The sequence below is a fragment of the Mus musculus genome, chromosome 5 (genome assembly GCF_000001635.26).
Source record: "Mus musculus strain C57BL/6J chromosome 5, GRCm38.p6 C57BL/6J".
Lineage (NCBI taxonomy): Eukaryota > Metazoa > Chordata > Mammalia > Rodentia > Muridae > Mus > Mus musculus.
Genome location: NC_000071.6, coordinates 147150907 through 147170610, shown reverse-complemented (window position 1 = coordinate 147170610; position 19704 = coordinate 147150907). Strand labels below are relative to the sequence as shown.

Below are 19704 nucleotides of genomic sequence, written 5' to 3'. Positions count from 1 at the left end.
TTGTTCCTCACATTATAACAGACCTTTCTAAAGGATCACTATTGTTTAAGACTCAAGAGTCTTTCAGAGAAAAAGTACCAATGTCCCATCATAAATATGATAATAATACTAAGGGCAGAGACCACACATCTACCTCCCTCCATCGGGCAAAATCAATAGAGATACAGAATCTTTGCCTAGTCTAGACTTCTGCTTGGGAGCGGATGTTGGAATGAAGTGCATTTTCTATACAGTCCCCAGGACAAAGAGATCCGCTGGTTGCCGCCGTCTCTGTGACTCTGGAGATGCCAGGCCTTGGAGGCTGGGTTTAGAGTCTCCCATGGCAGGAGGCAGTGATGGATGGAGGTCCAGTTGGAGTCAGGGCTGAGATGAATGTGGTGGGCTGCTGGGCCTGCCAGCTGGGGACTGGATTTTTCTCAAGCCACTTTATAGCTTGCTATAAACTCATTACTGTTTCCATGAAGGAGGGACAGGACCATTGACAGAGCTTGTTGCGAGGCTACGGGCCACCATGGCTGGGCTCTCTGAACGGTGGGGTTCCTGCTTGCCTAGGCAGTGTGTATGTATACGTGTATGTGTGTGTGTGTGTACATGCATGTGTGTGTGTGTACATGCATGTGTGTGTGTATACATGCGTGTATGTGTGTACATGTGTGTGTACATGTGTGTGTACATGTGTGTGTGTGTGTGTACGTGTATGTGTGTGTATACATGCATGTATGTGTGTGTACATGCGTGTGTGTGTGTGTACGTGTATGTGTGTGTGTGTATACATGCATGTATGTGTGTGTGTACATGCGTGTGTGTGTGTGTGTGTGTGTGTGTGTGTACATGTGTGTGTGTGTGTTTGTACGCATATGCATGTTCTTATTCTGAAGTTTCCTGCTTCAGGGATCAAGGGAAAGTTGCTGGAGGAAGACATTCATTCTGCCCAGCGTGCTCTAGTATGGAGGTTCCTACCAGATGAAGATGAAAAAACTCTGTGAGGTGTTTGAAAGGGAGGATTGCCTAGTTCAACCCCACCAATGCTCAAGACTGGAACAGCCATAGATAGAGCAGCCCGGCCTCACTGTCAGTTCAGTAAGAGGCCCCTCCTTGGATGCCAGAAGTTTCTTCCCTCTTGGGTAGTACGGCCAAGCCAGCCAGGCTCGTCTTTCCCACATCACCAAAGTCGGGCAGCCATGAGGATTAGCCGGGTTTTGAAATCTGGCCTCTCTTGCTGACTCTGCTACAGGTGTCTGCCCTTCACTGAGCCATGGGAGCCATGTACCAGGAGACTCTGGTCAGGCAGGTCCAACCTGAAGCTCATGAGCAAGCTGCATGTGTCCCAGGACAGCTATGAATGTGGCCCAGCACGACTGTGGACGACAGTGCTGCGCCTCAGTGTCAGAAGGCTAGACACTAAGGGAAGGGATGAAGAGAGTAATTATGGCTAATGCCACTCTCACTTCCTGGGGGTGCCTCTGAGGCAGCTGGGGACACCGTTAGAAGGCATCCACTATCACTGACTGCTAGTGCAGCCTCAGTTTCCCCTGACCTTTCCAGAACTGAGAACTTCAAGCTACACTCATTAAGTTGCCATTGGGAGAAGCTGAATGCTGCTTCACTCTAGGCTAACTAACGCGCCTCTCCTAGTCTGGTTTGTGCTTCTGTAACCAAGTACCTGAGGCTGCGTAATCTTTAAAGAAAAGAAGGTTCTAGGAGAGATCTAAATTCCTGTGCAGGAAAGAAAGCAGATATATTTGGCTTGAGATCTAGAAGTTGGAAGGTCTAAGATCAGGAGGCCACAGCTGGCAAGAACCTTCCTTCTGCATCATTCCAGGAGGAAAGTAGGTAAGAGAGGACCAAGCATGGTTTTAAATTACAAATCCACCTTCTAGGTAACTGACACACTCTGTAACATCAATTCTACCCTGTGCCTTTCTGTAAGTTCTGCCTCTGGTATGTCCACTGGGAATTTAAGCTTCAAATACATGAACTTTGGGGAACACATTGAAATCACAGAAGCATGCAAGTCCAGTCATCTGGGGTTGTTGGGGGTGGGTGGGGTGTCCTTCAGCCGTGAGATCCATCATGCGGCAGGTTTGTTCTTTGAGACATTGTCAGGTACAGATACCATGGACTTACTGGAAAGGAATCCAGGGGGCCGGGTTAGCAGAGGCAGGGCGGAGAGGTTCAGATTCATTCTCTTTGAACAGTTATCCACTGAGCGGCCATCAAGGCAAGGTAGGAACAAGAGAAGAGTCATTGGTGCCCACCCAGAGCCTTGCACCTTAGCAAAGGAAAGCATGAAGACCCCACACAGAACATCAAAGGCCGGAGGAGCCCCTGGAGGAGGTGTCAGAGGTCTGAGCTGAGAATTTGGACATTGAGAAGGTGGTGTTTGGGGCGTAGCAGAAAAGACATATTTTGGAAGGGAGGATGTAAGAGGCAGACAGGAAGGCCTGTTTCCCAGACACCAACATGTGTCTCTGAGCAATTACACTGACTTCCATGTCACTGAGATGTAAACGTACAGATAGGGCTGGTTTGAGGAGTCCAGGAGACACTATGGAGAAGTTGTAGAACAAGCCCCTCCCCTCCCCGTGAGCTCCCCCCTCCCCCGTGACATCACATGTAGTGAGCATCTGATCTCTTCCCACCTCTCCTCACCTTGTCATAGGCTCCCGATCACTGGTACCCTGTCTCCTGGTAGCTGTAACATGGTGGCTCACAGGTGACAAAGGCTGTACTGGCTGGTTTTGTGTCAACTTGACACAGCTGGAGTTATCACAGAGAAAGGAGCTTCAGTTGAGGAAATGCCTCCATGAGATCCAACTGTAAGGCATTTTCTCAATTAGTGATCAAGGGGGAAAGGCCCCTTGTGGGTGGGACCATCTCTGGGCTGGTAGTCTTGGGTTCTATAAGAGAGCAGGCTGATCAAGCCAGGAGAAGCAAGCCAGTAAAGAATACCCCTCCATGGCCTCTGCATCAGCTCCTGCTTCCTGACCTGCTTGAGTTCCAGTCCTGACTTCCTTGGTGATGAACAGCAGTATGGAAGTGTAAGCTGAATAAACCCTTTCCTCCCCAACTTGTTTCTTGGTCATGATGTTTGTGCAGGAATAGAAACCCTGACTAAGACAAAGGCCTACTGTGTATGGCAAATGATCCGCAAGTGGGATCCGCTTCCCTCTTTTCCTCTGCTGGTGTCCTGTCCTGACTCTTTGCCCCTTCCCTTCACAGCCGGAGTCCCCAGCCTCTGGCTCCCCCTCTGTGCCTTCCAGCCTCAGTTTTCCTCTCCGAGCCCCATAACCCTCACAGTCTCTCCTAAGGATGTGGGCTTGCTCACACCATCACAAGAGCAGACTTTTAACAGTCACTCATCCCGGCATGTGAAAGCCTTTTGTTGTCTGTAAATTGTAGAAAATATCCCTGACTTTTCTGTCCTGCCGAGGACTCGGGAGGATACAGACCCGAGGATGAGAACACAATTTGGGATGCGTGGTGGATGACAGCCACTTGTGTTTCTGGGCATTGATAGGGAAAGCCAGCTTGCTACTTGCATGTCTTCCTTTGTTCTCACCTTGGGTTGGGAAGAATCAGTGATCATTACATTGCTTGTTGGAAGCATTGTTATATCAGGTCTTGGTGCCACACGGATACCATAGACACTCAGCCAGTGAAGCCGAAGAAAGCCTGGTCCTGAATACAAAATTCTGTCTGAAAGAATATGAGAGATGATACATTTACAGGAGTGACTACTGTAGTTACAGGAAAGGAGTCTCCTGTGTAAGCAGAGCTGTGTCGTGTGTGTGTGTGTGTGTGTGTGTGTGTGTGTGTGTGTGCGCGCAGGGTGGGCATCTTATAGCGCAAAGGCTAAACATAGCTGTGGTTTATTTGCAAGACAGCCATATCATTGGAGGTGGTTGTAGATCCCGACATCTCTTTCCTGAGACCATTCTCTGTGAGCAGCTCCCTCCCACCCATGAAGAAGCATTAGGCTCAGAATCCGAAGCCATAGTGGGTCCCAAATCTTGTTACAGGTGTGACTTTGAACAAGTGTTTATCTTCTCTGAACCTAAATGTTCTCAAGAAAAAAAGCAAAGATAAAAAGATACTTTCCTGTAGCAGGTCATAGCAGTGCATGCCTTTGAGCCCAGCACTGGAAAGGCAGAGGCAGAGGCAGAGGCAGAGGCAGAGGCAGAGGCAGAGGCAGAGGCAGAGGCAGAGGCAGAGGCAGAGGCAGAGGCAGAGGCAGAGGCAGAGGCAGAGGCAGAGGCAGAGGCAGAGGCAGAGGCAGAGGCAGAGGCAGAGGCAGAGGCAGAGGCAGAGGCAGAGGCAGAGGCAGAGGCAGAGGCAGAGGCAGAGGCAGAGGCAGAGGCAGAGGCAGAGGCAGAGGCAGAGGCAGAGGCAGAGGCAGAGGCAGAGGCAGAGGCAGAGGCAGGCAGATCTCTGAATCTGAGACCAGCCTGGTTTATAGAGTGAGTTTCAGGGCAGCCAGGGCTACATAATAAGACCCTGTCTGGAAGACAAAACAAGATACTTGCTTGCTTCTCACACAGGCTGCTGCAAACCTCAAATGAAAGGGTGTGAAATGCTCAGAAGCCAGAGCCTCCAAGTGTGCTGCAGGTATTATGTCTTCCAGGAATGAGAAGACCCCCTTCTGAGGGTATCAGAGGGACTATAGAATGTCACTTGAAAACCAGGCTTGTGTCAGGGCTTCTGACAGCTGTTCTAGCCTGTGGTATTAGCTGAAGGGTCTTGCCCTAGCTGGAGACCCATCTATCAGCTCTGAGACACACAGCAAAGCCATTGCCAGTCTGGGCAGTATTCCACATCACCACTGCCAAGGGGTCTGAGGAACCTGGGCTGAATTCCATTGCTAGTGGTCTTCAAAAGGGTCCAGGTTTGTGAATATAAGTGGTCCAAGGTAAGAGAGGAAGTTGGTTAACTCCTGCAAGGCGATGGTCACCGGGACGTGGCTGGTCCTCTGCTCTGCAGCACCGGAAGTTCTGGTGTCTGATGGAATTAATCAAAGTCGCATGTTCTGACTGGTCTCAATGAACATCGCAACAGACAGGCGCATTAAACTAGAACGAATGTTTTGGATTTCGGATCTGTGTTTTTGTTTTTGTTTTTTTTTAGAAGTTGTCTCCAAGCGAGATAGGAACCTGCTCAGCAATCCATTCCTCCCTGACTTGGAGCGAAGCCTTTAGGTGCTTGACAGGATGGAGTCTCTTCTCAGACCACAGACAATCACATGTCACCTTTGTCCTTACCAGGGTGTCAAAGACTCTGTAAGAGGGTAAGTGTTTCTAAGTATCCTCTGTACTGAGGCAGACAGAATGACTGCTCTGCCATCTGCTGGCTGAGGGACACTGTGCGGACAACCTTGCCCTTTCTGCCCCCTCAGTAAAGTGGGTGTGTGGTGGTCACACTCCCTTCTCCACAGTTTTGGTTCCTGCAGCCTTAGCCATTTATGCTCAGATGCCATCAGAAATCATTAATCGGGAAACCGCAGAAATAAACACCGGGAGTTTTAGATTGCAGACCATTCTGGGACGAGTGATAAAGTTGTGTTTTTTTTTTTTTTTTTTGTCTCTTGCCAGTGTATCCATACTGTATGGGCTACCTGACCGGCACGACACAGTCTGCTTGGCTGAGGGATCTACAGGCATGATGCGTTGGCACCTGTGCTCAAGGGACTCTTAAAGGATTCATTTATTTTATGTACGTGAGTACACTGTCACTCTATTCAGACACACCAGAAGAGGGCATCAGATCCCATTACAGATGGTTGTGAGCCACCATGTGGTTGCTGGGAGTTGAACTCAGGACCTCTGGAAGAGCAGTCAGTGCTCTTAACCACTGAGCCATCTCTCCAGCCCTAGTTCAAGGGACTCTTATTTTATGTATCAATGATCCCTACGTGCATAAGCAGTGACACTGGCAACTTCATCATGGTATATTTTTTACAACCGTTCTTGTTTATGATTATTCGTCTCGATATCTTACTGAGGTCAGCGTATGAATTAAACTTTATTATATAGGCTTGTATGGGCAAGTGAGGAAGTCAGCATGTGTAGGGTTTGGTGCTAGTGATGGTTTCAGGCATACTGTGGGGGTCTTAGAGGCACATTCCCGACAGGGAAGGACACGTGCGATAACGATTTCTCTGTAACGCTGGAGGTGGACTGCCGGGACTTTTGGTGTGTCCTACCACTGAGTCACAACCCCAGGCTTGTAAGATTATTTTTAGTGGGCACATCGTGGGTGTCAGTGCTGATCCAGCTTTTGGTCAACACGTGTCCATGGAGACGATGATGTAATGTTCTTTCGCAGTGGAAGAATGTGTTGGGGGAAGTGCAAGGCAGATACACACATATAAATATATACATATATATTAAAGATTTATTTATTATTATAATACATAAGTACATTGTAGCTGTCTTCTGACACACCATAAGAGGACATCAGATCTCATTAAGGGTGGTTGTGAGCCACCATGTGGTTGCTGGGAATTGAACTCAGGACCTTTGGAAGAGCAGTCAGTGCTCTTACCCGCTGAGCCATTTCTCCAGCCCTGACTGGAATATATGAAACGTCCTGCATCTGTTCAACACTAGCATCAAGAGTAGCACTGGGAGGCAGGTGGAGCTCTGAGCTGCCACCTGAGCTACAGACACAAAGCCACCAAGTATAGAAGCTGCATTTTCCAGTGCCCGGTCACATGCACACTCTGTAGGGCACAGAAACATGGAAGGCAAGGAGATGTAATAATAATATCCAAATTGAAGTTCTAGGCATGAAAACGCTCTTGTCGGAGGTGGAAACGAGAGGGTTAATGAAAATTGCTTGGAGAAAAACTTTAGATTATTTAAAAGCATAGAAACAGGAATCTACTCCAAAGAAAGCTGTTGTTTGGCAGTTTCTTCTAAACTGAAGCCTTTCCTCCAGGAATCAGGAGGAAGTGGACCATGAGACTCAGGGAGTGAACAAAAGGTCACCTGTCTGGGAGAAAAAGAACTTAGGAGGGTCTGGTGGTCCCTCTGCAGCAGGATAAAGGAGTAAGCAACTGCCAACCTGGCTGCAGGCAGGGAGTCTGAGACAGCAGGGCTCCAGGCTGTGTGGAGCACTATGTGGTTGCAGTTCTCTTGTTCTCATGTTGCGGTTGGCACTTTAGGTGACACAGTGGCTTCTGCATCATCCCTACCACTTTAAGTCACCCTCCACCCAATACTCCTGTTAGTGAGCCCAATAAAACTCACTGGTTTTCCAAGTTGAACTTGGTGCAATTATTACTTCAGTTTGTACTTCGCTCTGGTTGGGGGGTGAATACATACATACATACATACATATATGCATGTATGTGTGGGTGTGTGTGGTATAATGTGTGTATATGTGCACTGTTTGTGTGGTGTGGCATGTGTGTGGTATGCAGGATGTACATGTGGTGTGTGTTTGCAGTGTGTGTTTGTGTGTATATGCGTGTGTATTGTGTATGTATGTGGTATATGTGGTGTGTGTGTCTGTGTGTGGTGTGTGTGGTGTGTGTGGTGCTGCATCTTCCCAGCAAGTCTGCCCCACAGCAGAAGCATCACAGAAGACAAAGAATTTGGGGGAACAGAACAGTCCCAGTGCATTATGGGACAGAGCCCCTGATGCACACATAGCAGGAGCACCTGATGCACACGTAGCCAGAGCCCTGAAGAGGGAAGCACACGAAATAATGAGGCGGCAGCAGAAACTGCCCAGGCTTTTCACACACAACAACCTCATAGACCCACAGTGTTCAATACAACTAGAGGAAACACAAAACAAACTACACTGCGGCATCAGAGCCAATGCCAAAGCACCAAAGCAGCCAGAGGCAGAAGCCACACACACAGGAAATATGGAAAAATGCAAATGGTAAAGTGGTATACTAAAAAGAGAGGAAGGACGGAAGGAAGGAAGGAAGGGAGGAAGGAAGGAAGGAAGGAAGGGAGGGAGGGAGGGAGGGAGGGAGGGAGGGAGGGAGGGAGGAAGGAAGGAAGGAAGGAAATGAAGGAAATGAAGGGAGGGAGGAAGGACAGAGGGAGCGAGGAAGGGAGTGACAGAAACCTGAAAACAAACCAACATCAAAAGCAATACAAAAACAAAAGCAACAACAACAAAAAACTATGACCAACATCATTTAACCTGCAAACCTAGACTTACATTTTGTTTGTTTGCTTTGGTTTGGTTTTTTTTTGTTGCTGTTTTTGTTTTATTTTGTTTTTTGCTTCTGAGACAGGGTTTCTTTGTGTAGCCCTGGCTGTCTTGGAAACTCACTGTGTAGATCAAGCTGGTCCAACTCGGATCTCCCTCCCTCTGCCTCCTGAGTGCTGGGATTAAGGCGTGTGTCACCATGACCCAGCTAACCTGTAAGTCTATACCCAGTGAAAATATCTTCAAAACCAGAGAGCACCTATCTCAGAGGTTGAACCTTGCTTGGTGAGCAAAAGGACCATGGTTTAACTCCAGGGTGCCACAGAGTGAGTTTTGATTTGGTTGGTTGGTTGGTTGGTTGGTTGGTTGGTTGGTTGTTTTTTTGAGACAGCATCTCTCTGTGTAGCTCTGGCTGTCCTGGAACTCACTCTGTAGACCAGGCTGGCCTTGAACCTGCCATTGCCTCTGAGTGTGAGCCTGGTACAGCAGCAGCAGCAGCAAACACCCCCCCCCCCATGTCTTCCCTCTTCTTTCTCTTCCTCTCTCTTCCCTCCCCCTCTACCCACCCCCCTCCCAGCCCACCTCTCTCCCTCTCTTTCTGTCCTCTCTCCCTGCTTTCTCTGCCCTCATGGCTCTGCCTGCCTTTACCCCTTCTCTGGGCCCTCACTCCCCTCCCTTCCCCCAAATAAACCCTTATACCACACAGTGTGATTTCTCAGGGGGACACCTTGTCATGGGCCCACCAGGTAACCCCTTACTGCACCTGCAGCATTATATTTATGAACACTTATTCCTGCAGAGGACCCAGGATTGACTCCCAGCACCCACATGGTGGCTCATAAGCATCTGTGACTCACATACCAGAGGATCTGATGTCCTCTTCTGGCCTCTGCAGGCATCAAGCACACACAGTGTGCACATACAGATAAGCAGGAAACACATATAAAGTGAAGTGAATAAATGTAATCTCTCCCTTTCGGGTAAGTGAGATGATAGGCTGTCTCCAGAAGTAACTTTCATGACACTCTCTCTAATCTAAAGAGCCAGGAGCCACTAAGGTTGCCCGAGGAGGTTAGGAAATTTCTTTTCCTGTGAATAGGGTTTCTAGTGAGATTCCTGGAAAATTGTAGGTTTTCAACTGGGCAAGGCATAGAGCCTCAAGCAAATGTTTGTTTGTAGAGCTGAAATCCTTTGCTTGGGGGCGGGTGAGATGCTTTCAACGTCTGTGTGTCGAGGAGCAGCGATCCTTCCCTCGAGGTGTCTCTATAACGTCACCTTTCTCTCATGCCAGAGATGTAAACATTTTCATTTATTCATCAGTGGCCTGTGACTACTTATGTAGATCAAGCTGACTTCAAACTCATAGAGATCCACCTGCCTCCCAAGTGCTGAGCTTAGGGCGGGTCCTCCAGGCCTATTTCATTCATTACTGTGTGTGTGTGTGTGTGTGTGTGTGTGTGTGCGCGCGCGTGCGCTCATCTGATGGGGACAGCATGGCTAATGATATGAGGTCAAAGGACAACTTTGGGAAGATCTCTCCCTCCATCATGGGACCTGGGGAATGAATCTTAGGGACCAAACTTGGGCTTATGCAGCAAGTACCTTTCCCAGCTGACACATCAGCCCTGAAGAGTCTTTTCCCATGGCCCAGCCAATGTCAGAGAGGAACCTGTTCTCTTCTTCAAATCTCATTGTACTTGGCAGGAAGATAGCAACCTTCTTGGCATTCGGTGGAATTGAGGGGCAGAGGCAGAAGGCTCAGAGTTCAAGGTCACCCTCAGCTATACACCAGGATGTAAGCCAGCCTAGGATTCATGACACCCCCTCCAAAAATAATAAAAATGAAACAACCAAGTGTCATGATAACAAACTCCCCGAAGAGTCCAGATGGTTGTGTGGAGCCAGGGGGACCAGCGATCACCATTCTGCAATTGGAGGTCTCTACCTCCCATATGCTACCAAACACCAAGCCAAAGGCTGAGGGGGTCTTTTCAGAGATCCATGAAGGCAGGGTTCTTCAGCAGAAGCAAATATTCTTTTGTTTTTCTTTTAAAAATTGTATATGCCTCCATGTATGTATGTGTGCAACATGTGCACAGTGCCCTTGAAGGCCAGAAGAGGGTGTCTCATCCCTGGGATGAAAATTGCAAGCCACCAATGGGTGCTGAAAATCAAAACTGGGCCCTCTGGAAGAGCTGCCAGTGCTCTTAAACGCTGAGCCAGCTCTCCAGCCCCAAGAACGAACTCTTGCCTGTTACTTTCACATGAGCACCCTGGTATGTAAACACCTGAACATACCATACACGTGCACCCACACATACACACACACACATGCACACATACCCTCACATACACAGCTTATGCACACATACACACAGAGACACACACACACAGTATACACACACTCATATACACAGTGTACACACACATACATACAGACCCATAGACACACTCACATACACAGTGTACACACACATACATACAGACCCATAGACACACTCACATACACAGTGTACACACAGATACACACAGAGAGACATATACACACATGCACACACATTGCACACACACACACACACACACACACACACTGCCTGGCTCCCCTGGGCCACACACGTACCCTCCCTTGACCTTGAGGCAAATTACTACATTCCCAAATGAAGAATGTCTTCTTTCTGAGGTTTTTCCTGTAGGATGTAAGTAGCCATTTTCTGGAACTCACATGTCTTACACAGTGACTTGAGGGGAGCTGTGCTGAGGGACAGTGTGGGGCTGTGCTTCCGTCCCTGTTGCTGGTAGTACCTTCAGATGAATGTAGGGTGTAGATGGTTTACACCATCTTATCAGGTGCTATCGCTCCATCGCCTCACCATCTGCAGTCACACATCAGACCCTGCCTTGATGCTGTTTAAGCATCCGGAATCACCGCAGACCATGGAAAGGGCGCCAGGCTAGTCAGACTTCCTGCATTAGCCCCTTTCTTTTGTTGCAGTTTGCTTAAAAGCTAGCCACATCCTGTTAGTCAGTTCTCACCCTCCTGAATGAAAGTTCTTGCAAAGGACCACACCCCATACTAACCATTCAGTGACCTGGAGAGGTTGGAATGTTTCAAATCCAGAGCCAAATTACTTTGGGTCGTCTTTAGCACCCCCACCCTCAAAAGCCATCTATTACCCAACCCCTATGTGATGTAACATCTTTGTGACAGTTCTGGCTGGTTTTATGTCAACGTGACATAAGCTAGAGTCATCAGACAGGAGGGTAACTCAATTGAGACAATACCTCTATAAGATCGGGACATAGGCAAATCTGAGGGCATTTTCTTAATCAGTGATTGATGTGGGAAGGCTAGCCCATCGTGTGCGGTACCATCCCTGGGCTGATGATCCTGGGTTGCCTAAGAAAGCGGGCTGAGCAAGCCACAGGGAGCAAGCCAGTAAGCAGCACCCCTCCACGGCCTCTGCATCAGCTCCTGCCTCCAGGTTCCAGCCCTGCTTGAGTTTCTGTCCTGACTTCATTTTATGATGAACAGTGATATGGAAGTGTAAGCCAAATAAACCCTTTCCTCCCCAACTTGCTTTTGGCCATGAGGTTTCATCACAACAATAGTAGCCTTGACTAAGATAGTGAGCACTAGGTAAGTCCTTTAGGATATACAAACAGACTCCTGAATGTGTTTTCACTAACCGGAAAGCTTAAGTATGTCCTCAGATAGTGCCTGAGGCCTGATGTAGGATTTCCCCACTTTTCTATACCCGCCTACCTGATTTTTCTACCAGTAAATCTGAAAAGCACCTTGACTTATGACTCACTGCAAACTTTCCTGGAATTGATACCATGCTGGAACATGACTTTTGGGGTGACCCGTGTCTGTGTTCCCAGAACACGGTCATTCATATCTGACTCCAGAATAAATTCTCTTATCCTCTTGGAGGTGTGGGAATGAAAATTCCCAGAAGGAAGCTGTGTTCGCAAGGCCTGATTAATTGATTACAGTTACACTGGTGTCGGGAGGTTGGAATGTTGCTAGTCTAGAGCTTAATTATACTTTATCTTGGACTAGCTTTAGCTCCCTAAATAGCTTCCTTGTCCACTTCTGTGTCCGGCCTGGTATCCTGTGACTAACAGATTAAAGCCTTTAGGAATTTACTAATTTAGCAGGCCATTAGCTCCTACCCTTCAACTGCTAACAAAGTCAGTGGTAGTAGTGCACACCTTCAACCCCAGCACTCAGGAAGCAGAGACATGAGGATCCCTGAGTTAGAGATCAGCCTGATCCACAGAACGAGTTCCATGAGAGCCAGGACTACACAGAGAAACCCCAGTCTTGAAAAAGCCAATAACAAAACAAACAAACAAACAAACAAACAAACAAGTGTCAGAGACACTCCCCCACCTTTGTAACCCTCTCTAATGTTTCCATCCATGTATTTTTTTAAAAAATGTCTTGAACAAAACTTGTTTTTACTTGTTTTGTTCCTCCATGCAACTGTTTCCATGTTGGAACCTTGTATCTGGGGAGATCTGGAGGCGCTCTCTGGAGCTGTGGTCATCTGTACTTGCTGCAGAGTAAACCATAGCTCTTATTCCCTTGAGAGGAGAGCTGCTTCTTTTGATGGCCGCTGCTCTTTTGCAAGGACACCCTATTGGGTTATGTGCCTCGTGTGTTGTGAGGCACACAGCGGACGGAGCACATTTATGTAACCTTCCACAGCTCCTGCAGCCCTTTCCTTACCCAACTCCTGCTGTTGGCCAAGTGAAGAGGAAATAGTCTGCCAGCAGCCAGGAGAATCAGGCCCCACCCACACAGGGACCACCTGCTGATCAGGGCCCTGTGCTATGATAGCACAGTATCCAGAGGACTAGGGAAATTACCTAGGCCAGTGTTAGTTACCTTTCCCTTCCATGACCAGAAGCAACCGACAGCAGACAGTTTGTTAGGGTTTCCGGGATAACAGTCTATCACAGTATGGAAGCAGAAGCGGAAGCAGAAGACTGGAGGCGACTGGCAGGTGTGAGGTCTTGAGACCTGGGAATTCTAGTCTTCAAACAGAAGCAGGAAGCAGAGAGAGCAAATTGAAGTAAACACAGCTTTTTACTCTCAAAACCCACCTCCAGTGGCATATTTACCTCGACAAGGCTGTTGGGCTTCTCAGAGTGTCCCCAACTGGGAACCAAGTATTCAAATACCCGAGCCTATGGAGGGGACCTGTCTCATTTGAAATCACCAGAGCTAGTAAGGCACTGTATCTGACCCAGTGTTGTCCACTTGCTTTACAATGTCTCTTTGGGTTGAGGGCATAGCTCAGTGGGAACAATGTTTCTTTGGGCTGAGGGCATAGCTCAGTGGGAGCAAAGTTTCCTTGGGCTGAGCACATAGCTCAGTGGTAGAGCACCTGCCTAGCAGGTTTGAAGCCTTTGACTTCTAACCTAAGAACTGCAAAAGAAATTTCCGGGCTTTTGAAGATGTCTGGAGTGTTAGGAACCAGGTCCACCCTCACCCACCTTCAGCAACTCAGTTCCAGCAGCCACATCGTCACCTACCGCCAAATGCCATACATTTCTGTTGTCACCACATATATAGCCTTATATACACATATATACATACACATCTATGGATTTACTTCATTTTGTGCTCCCCCTACAACCTCACTCCCCCACCCCCCTACCCCCCCCAACCCACCCCCGCGCAATAAATCTCTCCCCTGAGATCTGTTGCATGGAGTGGCTTTGTGGCATTCCTTGGCCCCAACCCACCAAAACCCTTACAAGGAGTGCATTTGCAAGGACCCCCAACCCCTTACCACATGCAGATCCTAGCACTTCCTCCTCCTCCATGCAATCTGGAATCTAGGAGCCACACCCTTTGTTTACATATAGTTAAGTTACCACTAACCAAACCTTCCTGAAATGCTCTCTCCCTCTGAACTCCCGGCAACACCCAGTGAGACTGGGTTCTGATCTACTGCATTTTATTTGTGGGCCAACCAGAGAGTCACAAAGAGTAGTGACTTCTTCCCCCTCATAGACTTTATCCCCTCTCCCCTCATTCTTAGTTTCAAAGATAAATAGCTCTTGTTCCTTATGTGGCATTCTCTTACAGTGGGACCTCCCAACCTCAGCAACAAATATCCACAAATACTGAAGCCACAACCCAAGGAGGGCCTCCAACAAGCGAGGCTGCTGATGCGGTGTGTTTTCACATATGGTTAATGGGTAGCGTGCTTTATAACCTACGCGTGCTTTTTAGAAGATAAACCAAGGAAATCTGTGCCAGGCAACACATCAGGGCATGAGTCCCTGGGCCACCAACATCTCTGAGAAGCTGGTCCAGGTAGCCCCCAAATCCCAGAATCACCCAGACCTACATCCTCCTCTCAGATCTCCACTTTCCAGCATCCCCAAGAACTTGACTTTAGAAATTCCACGCACGCTCTGAACCTCCTCCAGCACCGGGTGTCTCTCTGTACTCAGAGGCCGGGCAGCTGAGGGGGAGGGGGGACTCAGGAGGGGGGCGTCATAGAGTGGAAGGATACAAACTTGGGAAATAAACATTTTTTGGGAACCCTCCAGATTGTCTTAGAATCAGCGGGACTCATGAGCCAGCCACAATAGGTTCACTTTCATGTGGGTGCAGAAGCAGGCAAGACTTCCAGGCAAAAAGTGTGAATGTGAATTTAGCTAGTTTTGGATAAAGCCGCCTTTCAGCGTCACTACACAGCGTGAATGCAGGCGCGGTGGAGTTACAACTTAATGAGCTGAGGGGAAGTGCACAGGGTCAGGCCTCATCTCCCAGCCTCTGTCATGCTAATCAGCTAGGCAGCCTGCATCTGAAAAACTGCTGGAATTTTTATTTGCATTTCATTTGCTTGGAAGGAAGTTGACCCAGATGGTCCACAAAGGCCCTAGGAGGCTGGCAAGCAGTGTGGAGGCTGCACACTTCTCCGAGGGCCTGCCCTTGTCTGCCCATCCCTCTTTGAGCGGAGGGCATAAAAGATTAAAACAGCGGAAGGGAATTGATTTCATGATTTTTAGATAATTTCCCCAAGATTTTAGAAAGGACCTCCAAAAAACCTAATTTAATCAGCCAGGAGCTCAATAGTAATTACAGGGAAGAAAAGCTGGGGTAATGAAAGAGGTGGAAAGGATTTTTTGCTGTTGCCAGTGGGAACCTTTTTCTTAATAGGATAAGCCCAAAAACTAAACGATGTTAATAGCATCAAGCACCGGCGGCCAGAGCCCACGGCTGGCGCCTCAGTGAGTGGATGATGGATTGCCCAAGCCACTGCTCTCGCCAAGGGGAGCTCCGACAGTTGGCCACAGAGGTGATCTGCCTGGCATTTCCATAAGCGATTGCCTGCATCTCAGAGCTTGGGGGTCTGTGAGCTAGTCTGGGGTTTTGTCTCTACAAAGTCCCTTCAGTGGAGGGCGGCTCAGTCCTATCCAGGTAAGACGTTTACCTCAGCACTAGCCTTGATGACATAGTTTTTGAGAGCTTTCGGTGTCTAAATCAGGGCTGTGTCTTCTGTCGGCTGTGTGACCTGGGCGGGGAGTGGGGGGGGGGGGGAGGGGGTGATTAGCCTTACTTCATTTCCATGCACAGAGACTCCAGAGTTAGGATACTATTTGGTCTCCATTCCAAGTACGAAGGCACAGAGCTGCAAATGGCTGTCCTACTGATATGGTATAGGGCCAGGCACCCAGAGGAGAATACAAATGCCTTTACAGAAGTTTTTAAGGGGTCTGGAGAGAGGGCTTTGTGATTAAGAGCACTGGCTGCTCTTCTAGAAGCCCTGGGTTTGGGATTCCCAGAACCTTCGTAGGAGCTCACAACTGTCTGGCACTCTCTTCTGGCCTTCTAGGACATCAGGCAATCACGTCGTACACACATATAAAAGCAGGCAAAACATACATTCATATAATGTGTGTGTGTGTGTGTGTGTGTGTGTGTGTTTATACATGCAGGTTTACCACAGTGATCAAATGAAGATCAGAGAACACCTTGTGGGAATCATTCCTACCATGTTGCCAGTCCATTGATCAAAGCAGATGTCAGTCAGTGTAAAACACTCCTTACTTAGCATATAGTGGACACAGCAACCAACTGGAAACAAATATTCAGTTCCTACGAGGTAGTGAGAGAAGTAAAGCCTGGATCCCCTTGTTCTTCATGGGGTTCAGGGCTCCAGGAACCTGATAATCGGCATCCCCTTTGCAGGTTGCAGTAGTTTGAATGAGATGTCCCCCCACGGTCTTGTATACTTGGTCCCCAGTTGATGCCACTGTTTGGGGAGGCTTTGGAAGTGTGGTCCTGTTGAAGGAAGTATGTCACGTGTATTGGCTGGTTTTGTGTGTCAACTTGACCCAACTTAGAGCCATCCGAGAGGTACGAGCCTCAGTTGAGGAAATGCCTCCATGAGGTCCAGCTGTAAGGCCTTTTCTCAATTAGTGATCAGTGTGGGAGGTCCCAGCCCAGGATGGGTGGTGCCATCCCTGGACTGGTGGTCCTGGGTTCTATAAAAAGACAGGCTGAGCAAGCCAGGGGAAGCAAGCCAGTAAGCAACACTCCTCCACGGCCTCCGCATCAGCTCCTGCCTCCAGGTTCCTGCCTGCTTGAGTTCCAGTCCTGACTTTCTTTGCTGATGAACAGCAAAGTGGAAGTGTAAGCTGAATTAACCCTTCCCTCCCAGCTTGCTTTTTTGGTTATGGTGTTTCATTGCAGCAATAGAAACCCTAACTAGGACATCCCTGGAGGTAGTCTTTGAAAGTTTAACTCTTGGGCCTTTAGAACGAGCTCTTGCTGAGGCCTCATTGCAACGGACATTTGCAAATAAATCTGTCTGAGCAAAGTGGTATACTGTGTGACATCCCAATGTGGCTGGCACGTTGCAGCTTCCATTGCAAGATGGGCCTTTCCTATTTATTTTATTTTATTTTGGAGGAAAGTTATAAGGGTGGATGGTGGATATGGAAGGTCTGGGAAATGAACAGGATTGGGGTGCATGGTATCAAGTTCACAAAAGCATGGATAAAAAAATTATGCTTAAAAAAAAGCATTAACTCTTCTGTGTATTGAAGATGTGAGCCCTGAGCTTTTGCTCCAACCACCATACTTGCTGGCCCTGCTCTGCCATCATGGACACTTAGCTCCCCGGGAACCATAAGCCCAAATAAACTCACTCTTCCAATAAGTTGCCTTGGTCAAGGCGTTTTCTCACAGCAACAGAAAACAGCACAGCTGTGGGGATTGGCGCACCAGACTTTCTCTCCACCAAATACCAATGGCGCAAAGAAAACCAACCCCAAATAAATTTTTTGTAGCTTTCTAAGGATGTGTGTTCATAGTGTTTCAGTGTTCTAAACTAGCAGTGCAGGAGAAGCTGTCACCCCAGTACCTTGGGGGACCAGAGTCTGTCCTACAAAGATCATTTCCCTCCTGGAAAGCTGGCTGGAGGAAGTGGGAAGGAAGGTGTGTGAGGATGGGAGGGAGTGAAGTCCTTCCTTCCTGTCTCTAGAAAGGGAGCCTGGCCAATGAGAAAACGAATCCCATCTGGGGCAGCTGGGCTCCCCACAGAGTCCACAACAGGATTTGAAGCAGTAGACACCTCCCCAGATTTCTGTGCTGCGGTTTTAAGCCCTGAGGTGAGGCTATCAGGAGGCTGGGCCTTTAAGAAGTGATCAGCTCTTGAGAGTGGAGCCCTCTGGAATGGACTGATAGAAAGACATTCCAGAAGTTTCTCCTGCTCTCTCTCTCTGTAACATGAGGTTACAGGAGGACCTCAGAGCCCTCTTAATACAGTTGATCTGAGATATTCCAGAACACTGACAAGCTACATTTAATTATTCATGGATTGATGGGTACAACCCACTCAGTGACAGCCGTTGGGATGGGTTAAATCTGTCTTAGCCACAGAGGGCTCCAGTGGGGACTGACTCCTCGGGATCCTGAAGAGAAGGAAGGACAGACACCACGGGGCAAATTCCCTGAGCTCCTTCTGCTCTCACGCTGTGCACAGTTAACAATAGGGTATTTCTGTGTGTCACAGAGAGGCTGCGGATGCTGCAGACCAGCCCACAACACACAGCACAGTCCTGCCTCTCCCGGTAAGGGGTTATCTGGCATCACATGCCATCTGTGCCGAGGCTGAGGCAGAGGCAGGTCTTTCAGGAAAGGCTTCTGACTCTTGCACACACAATTGTAAAACCTCACTGGCATTGGTTATAGTGATAGCTAGGTGGTAACATTGGCAAAGGAAGGCTGACAGATGGGTTACTTGCTTCATTGCAGGCCCAAGTATATAGGATGAAATTTAAAAGGGGCAGATTGTTTTTAAAAACCTGGCTAGCTCTCAAATAATTGAGATGGAGACTTCCTCAACAAGCTTTAAGCACAATAACTGAGCATATATTCCTAACCCTCTATGCCATCTTAACTATTTCTCACCCACATGCCCCAAGTTACTTGCTTTTTAAATCTTTCCTTGGCTTGCTCTGCTGAAGGTGTCTGTCCTCATGGAGAACTCCCTTGGCGACTCTTCCTCATGCCTGACTTCATGGTCACCACCTTCTTCTCCTTCTTCTTCTCCTTCTTTGTCCGATTCTTCTTCCTTCTCTCCTCCTCCTCTCCCCCCTTTCTTCTTGTTCCTACACCTAGTTTATGGACCCTCACCTGCCTGGTGCCCAACTCCTTCTACCCTAGTACCCCCTGGCTGGGATCAGAAGTCCAGCCTTTCTCTCTCCTCTGCTCAATCATTGGCTGCTCAGCCTGAGAGTTTCAGAGGACTCTTCCAGCTCCAGCTTGTATGTTCGCTTGTTCTTTCTCCTGTTCTGTAGTGTTCTCAAGCCTTGATATGGATGTCCCATTTAGGGCTGAATATTTTTCTCAGCATTTTGACCATCATGAGAACCCCATCGTCCCCTCCCACTCCCACTCCCACTCCCACCCCATTAGTTAATTTATTTATTCACTTTACATCCCAATATCCAACCTCCTCTTCTCCCAGGTCCCTCCTCCCACAGCTCCTACCCCCATTGCCCCTCCCCTTCTCTTCTAGGAAGGGGGAGACTCTCCCTGGGTATCACCCCACCCTAGCATCCTCTCCCACTGAGACCAGACCAGACAGGCATCCACAGACTAGGATACAGATTCAGGGACCACCATGCTCCAGTTGTCGGGGACCCGTATGAAGACCAAACTACACATCTGCTACATATGTGGGGGTGGGGGGGGCTAGGTCTTGCCTTTGGTTGGTGGTTCAATCTCTGGGAGCTCCCAGGGGTCCAGGTTAGCTAAATCTGTTGGTCTTCCTGAGGAGTGCCTATCTTCTTTGGCCCCTCAATTCTTCCCCCTGACTCTTCCACAAGACTCCATAAACTCCATCTAATGTTTGGCTGTGGATCTCTGAATCTGTTTCCGTCTGCTGTTGGTGGGAGCCTCTCAGAGGATCCTGCCATGCATGTACTTTGGGGTCCGGGTGAGAACCCTATCTTAAATACCTGTTTTCAAATGCATCCATTGAGATATCTATGTGATTT

At 48.4% G+C, this 19704-nt stretch overlaps 1 long non-coding RNA gene across 2 annotated transcripts; it reads right to left on the bottom strand.

Moving 5' to 3' along the window:
- Positions 1-1987: 1987 nt before the first annotated feature.
- Positions 1988-11311, bottom strand: Gm34994. Of its 2 annotated transcripts, none has more exons than XR_377210.2 (4): positions 10892-11311; positions 3563-3699; positions 2653-2760; positions 1988-2126 (listed from the first exon to the last, which is right to left on the bottom strand). It is a non-coding gene; the product is annotated as a predicted gene, 34994 (long non-coding RNA). The 2 variants fall into 2 exon arrangements; XR_868708.1 differs by having other exon boundaries at positions 11248-11311.
- Between the last annotated feature and the right edge of the window lie 8393 nt (positions 11312-19704).